Source organism: Fistularia commersonii, chromosome 28 (genome assembly GCF_037954325.1).
Source record: "Fistularia commersonii isolate RoL2024-O1a breed Wild chromosome 28, RoL_Fcom_v1.0, whole genome shotgun sequence".
NCBI lineage: Eukaryota > Metazoa > Chordata > Actinopteri > Syngnathiformes > Fistulariidae > Fistularia > Fistularia commersonii.
In genome coordinates, this window is record NC_141311.1 from 6,678,506 (window position 1) to 6,684,505 (window position 6,000).

Consider the following 6,000-nt stretch of genomic DNA (forward strand, 5'->3'; position numbering starts at 1 on the left):
CGCCAGGCTCAGCGGTCCGCCGGGAGGCAGGGCCCTCCAGTGGGTGGGTGTGTGGATGTGTGTGTGTGTGTAGGGGGGGTATAAAACGGGTGATGCATCACCCACACTGGATGATCTCGATATTGTAACGGCGTGTGTGTGTGTGTCCTCCACTGCAACGCCAAACAGGTGGACACAGCTGCAAAAAATGTTTTGGGTTTAAGTGCTGTTATATATAAATCTCAAATGCGCCCTGTTCTAGAAACCTTGTGCACCGGCATAAACAGCTCGGGTTGAACACCCTTGGAAATTGTGGAACTGAGCACTTGATAAATTGTGCTCCATTGACTTAAAAATATTATTCAGCACGTTTAATGCTTTCGAGAACACCCCCCCAGGGTTAAACCTTGTTGTCATATTCTAAGTTGTATCCCAGGGTAACAGGCCGCACACCTGCCTGCGGAAGGGAGAAATAAATTAGATTTCCCTTTTTAGTTGTATAAGTTATTACATTATAATCACCGCCTTTGGCTCGGCATAAACCCACAACTACAAACTAAAATAAAAGCATGGCAGTTGGGATTTGAGAGAGCCCGATGGATAAATGATCCACGATGTCTTAAATTAAAGGAAGCAGCCTGTGCAGTGTGTTATTAGAGGGGCTCTGAAATCATTCCACACTCTTCATACAAAAATCTATTTATCTGTTTGGAAAAAAAAGGCGTGCATGAAGGTAGCCCCATCTAGTGGAGTCGATTTGGAAATTCACTCGAGAACATCAATGGCCCTATCATGTTGACCTGCAGGTTCAAAAACTAAAGACTAAAACCACCATGCCTGTGTCAAGATAAAAATGACCTAAAATAATACACACATTTAAATGATTTCCAAGTTTGGTTTTCTTTCAGCGATAATGATTGCTTTTAATGTTTTATTGGTTTTATTGGCCAAACCATGTAGTTACTACAGCATCTGTTTGACAGTGGGAAGCAAGTAGGGAGGCATTGCTTTCCACAACCTGAGCCCAGCAGCGTTTTACTGAGTCATCTTTAACTGTCAGACCTGCAGGAAGAAGTCTCGGTTTAATATTTGACACCGACTTCCTCTCCAAATACAATAACATGACATGCACGTCATCGTTTACCATCTCGCAGATAAAATCATTTTTCTCTGACTTTGAAAGGGCCGTCCTATATTTTTTTCATCTTTGCAATCCAATGGAAATCCGCCAGTGGAAAACAAATCAAGTACCCCATCAGTTTGCACAGCCCAGGCTTTTGGGATCATGTCCACCTTGTTTGTGTGTCTCCACTCTGGCTCCCGGGGGTTTTACTGATCACCGTTTAAACCCTGCGAGGCGTAACTCGACGGCAGCTGTGATCAAACTGCGTCTCCTCTCAGAGCCCAAGCTGCGGCCTCAGAGCCTCAGCCAGAACGCTGCTCGCTGTTCCAAAGTCCGAGACCAAGGGTGACCAGGCTTTTCCAGTCGGGGCTCGCTAGCTCTGGAGTTTCCTGCCCCATAATCTGTGGCTTGAAGAATCAGTGACGTCTTCAAGATCACTCCCTGTAAATATTTTAGTAGGGAAAGGTTTTATAAGTTATTTCACATTATCTTCTTAGTTTTTACGTGGAGTTTATTTTTCCCCTGGTGTATTTATCCTGGTGCTGTCTTGAAAATGAACAGAATATACTTCTTATGTACTTCCTTTAAAATATATTTTTTGCTTTTTTGAATAATACCTGGAAACAAGAGGTCTCGATCAAATCAACAACAGAACTGCACTAAAATCAAAAGAATAAAGATTTAAAAAAAATCACCATGAATACTAAGGCAATAGATAATGAAATGCAATAGATCCCAATAGAAATGCAATAGAAATGCAAATACAAATGCAATAGAAATGATTATTTCTTAGAGCAGAGAAAAGTAATTTGTTACAAATGAGTATATTGAGCATCGAGTAGGATATTATTTTAGACTGTAAATAATTCATTCATACCGCCGTGCTCATTGTGCATGTTGTTTTTCTATCGCATCTGCAATGATTATTTACTGTCTACGTGTGGATCAGGCATTTTCTGTCAAGAAAAATCATGCTTCACTTCAGAGTTTTGATTCAGCTGAAGGCCTGGCAGCTGTCAAGAAGCATAGCTGCCCTTTGGATCTGGTTTTCTTGCTTGGTAAAATTCGCAGTCCCGTCTGTCACATCATCCTAAATGTGTAACCTGCCAATCATCCCAGGTCTGGCCTCTGGGATTTTATTTTTCAGGCGTCGCTTGATGTCGGTTCAACGAAGATGTTTGAGAAGCTTCGACCTTATTTAGATTCCATGACAGACGAGGTGCGTGCGTCTGAAATATCCAGCAAGAATCTCATCCGCAGCTGGTCTGTAGAAATACTGTAAAGACCATCCAATGACATACTGGGATGTTCAAATTTCCTCCTTCCTTAACTGTCGTTTGTCCCCAGCGCTTCATCATGAGCGGATGTGATCTGCTTTAATAAGCTAAATCTGTTATTTACTTTCTTTGATGTTGCCACAAGATGACACGTCACCTTTTTGGTAAATATACAAAGTGCGTGGCTTGGAAAAGAAGCAGGCTAATGGTATGTTTCCAATCATTTTCTTTCCAGTAATGGAGCGCCAGGGGTGGTTTGGATGGCGCAGTGGTCAGCGCTCCCGCGTCACAGCAACGGGGTTCCTGGTTTGATTCCGTCTGTGGGGTTTGCATGTTCTCCCAGTGCATGCATGGGTTTTCTCCGGGTTCTCCGGGCCTGATCCTACAGTACCAAAACATGCAGAAGGTAAACTGGAGGCTCTGAATTGTCCGTAGCTGTGAATGGTTATGTATATATGTGGCCCTGTTGTCACTGTCAGGTTAAACCATGTCTCTGACCCACTGTCACCTCCCCTTGATCCCATGTACAGGATGAATAGTATAGACAATGAATACATGAATAATCATATTGTACAGACTGCAGTTATGAGATGCTGATGTGAAAAGCTAAATACACATTTATTGCAATATGCTGCATCGTGATATTTTATCTCGTATACTTTTCAGTGTTTTGACCGGGTGGGAAAATTATGCTGTGTCATTTCTGCACCCGTTTAGTTTCAGTTTTTCATACGTGTCTCTACATCCTCCAAACATTTCCACCAAGTTAATGAATGGCTATAAATGAAAACAATTTTACTTCCTATGATCTACTCTTTAAATAATTTATAGGTTGTTTTGGTGATGGCAGCTCAGCAGTACAGAAAAACTAATGCCAAATTTGTTTAGTTCCTTTCAGTTTTGCTATGACTTTCTGACATCATATCAGTTAATCGCGCTTCCGCACTTGCAGTTCACAGCATGACCGCTAGAGGGCAGCCAACAGCCGTGAATCTACACTCACGTATAGCCTCAGTTTTAAAGTCATGCATTTTAGATGAGTTGAGAAGCGTGTGTGTGTGTGTGTGTGTGTGTGTGTGTGTGTGTGTGTGTGTGTGTGTGTGTGTGTGTGTGTGTGTGTGTGTGTGTGTGTGTGTGTGTGTGTGTGTGTGTGTGTGTGTGTGTGTAGTTTTTCTTCAGCGTGTTTTTCCACTGTTGGTTGTCTGTTTTAACTGTTGCTTGGCATCTCTCATTTCTTTTGACTTCATGTCTTAAGTGTTTTTCCTGCCTCTTCCCTGATGCTGTTTTTAATCGAATTTCCTTCCTAAATTAAGATGGTTTGTCTCAAAAGTTTGATCTTAATTGATTTTTTTAATCAAACTTCAACAGCAGAGCAACTCTTTAATTTCCTGTTATTCAAAGTGTACTTTATGGATCCCCAAATATATAGGCAGATGATTCACACAGCGGCAGCTCCGATATCATGTCATGTTTTGAGTCACGTTTAAAGATGCTCCTCCATCAGACAGTAGGTATAAATTATAGGATGGCATATTGGGTTAACAAAGACTGATGTTCCTGAGAGTTTCACCACAGCCAAACAGATGTAGACAGAGAAGAAGACAGCGTTATCCTGACAATCAGAGAGCCTGAAGACCACTCATCCCCCCTTTCTCACTCCATCTGGATTTCAGGTGGCCAATTCTCCAAAGAGTTGTTACCTTGGAAACAGCACCTTATGTATTTATAGAGAGTGACTGAGGAGGCATGAGGAGAGCAGGGTATGCAGGCTCTGATTCAGGCGAGCTTATATGGATGAAAATCTTCTACTTTTAGTTTGCTCTATATCATCGGTACCCCTTAACCCACTGTCGGTATTGAGTGCAATGTATTGTTTGCACATTTCTCTTGGAAAGCTCCTTGTTCAACGTGTTACATTTTTAATTCTTCCTTTTTATTTTTTTTCTATTTCAAAACATTTGCGCTAATAAGATCCTGGAAACACAAAATTTTCCTCTGACCAAAACAAATGGGAATCCTTGACTGAATGAGCTGAGTTGAACAGATGCGAAATGTGGGAAAAGTCTGTGGCGGGTGAACGCGGCTTGTTTACGAGATTGAAAATGTGTATATAGTGTGAATACATAGTTGATGGATATTCATCTCTCTATTTTCTGGTACCACTTGGAAAAATGTTGGTCAGGTATTCAACGGGCAAGTTTTGTATAAGTGGATAAACTGAATAGTACATTCACGATCGGAAATTAAGAACAAAATGAATTTTAACACGTAACTTTAGACGTTTTAAAGATGTTTGAACACTAGAAACTTTTGGATTCATTTAGCTGCTTTTTATGTATATGTCAGCAATCATTTTCCCCAATTAGCTGTGTTTTGCTACACAGAGGACAAGTTTGAGATCTCCCTATTTATTTTCAAACCCGGATCGTGCCGTTTCCATAGAGATGCAGGGATTAATATCGCCGTGGTGATGGGGGGGCTGCAGACAGTAACAATGTGACGGAAGGAAAAAGGCTAGAAACTTGGTGGGCTTCAGAAATGTTTTTTTACACAAATGGAGAAAGGAAAAGTCTGACACATCACGTCCTCTGCAGCAGCAACAGCAGCAGCTAGTTTCTCATCATCTTTGAATTACTTTTTGATGATAGAATCTGTTGAGTTTATTTTCCGAGCTCCTGCTTTGATCTGAGGTGTTTGCTGTCTCGCACAACTTTGACAACTCTGTTTCAGCACATTTGCCATCTGCCCTTCGGTACACCCCATCTTTTCTGCCGACAGGCACTCACGGGCTCAACAAGCGTTAAATCAAGCAGAAATGACCTGAAATAATTAGGCAGCGATACGAGGAGTCACACTCTGTGCGCACTTGACCTTTGGCGGGTGATTTCTCCAGTTTCGCATAATCTCATCTTAATGTGTGGCTTCGACAAAAAAACGCAATTTCATAGCACGTTATCCCTTTCTTAAATCCACCATAACGGTCCTGCACACGTTTTTTTTCCCTCACAACTCCATCACCACTCCTCATTGGCCCACAACCCAGGGGATTGGAGGGACTGCACCATTGTTTGCCATCAACCAGCTGTAATAACAACCTTTGAAGCCCAGTCAAAGACCATTGAAAGAGAATTGTTAAGTATGCTGGGAGTAAAGGACAAACGCGGCATCCGTGTTGGCGTCGCCTTTACTTGGTGAGACGTTGAAGCAATCGCGAGGTGTAATCCAGGGAAATGTTCCCATCAGACAGTATTATAACATCTCTTGCTTGCATTGTGTATGACATTTATGGTCACTTGCATTTCTTGGCAGGCAGGCGTCACAGAAGGTGCTCAGCAGTGTGCCTGTGGCTGTGCTAATTTTTTCAACGCTGTCCATACTGTACGCCCACTCGCACCGGGGGTAAACAGAGTTCATCAGTAACCATACCTTTTTGTTTTTTCGAAATACAATTCATCTACGGGCCTTCATATCGCCATGGAAACAAGATTTGTTCATTTGATTGGAAGCGTACTAGAGTAAGCTTACATGGGTTTGGCGGGCAATGCATACAACAGTACTCAGGGGGTTCATGATCTATCATCCCTGAAAACAACCATGTAGACATACATATAGTATTATGAT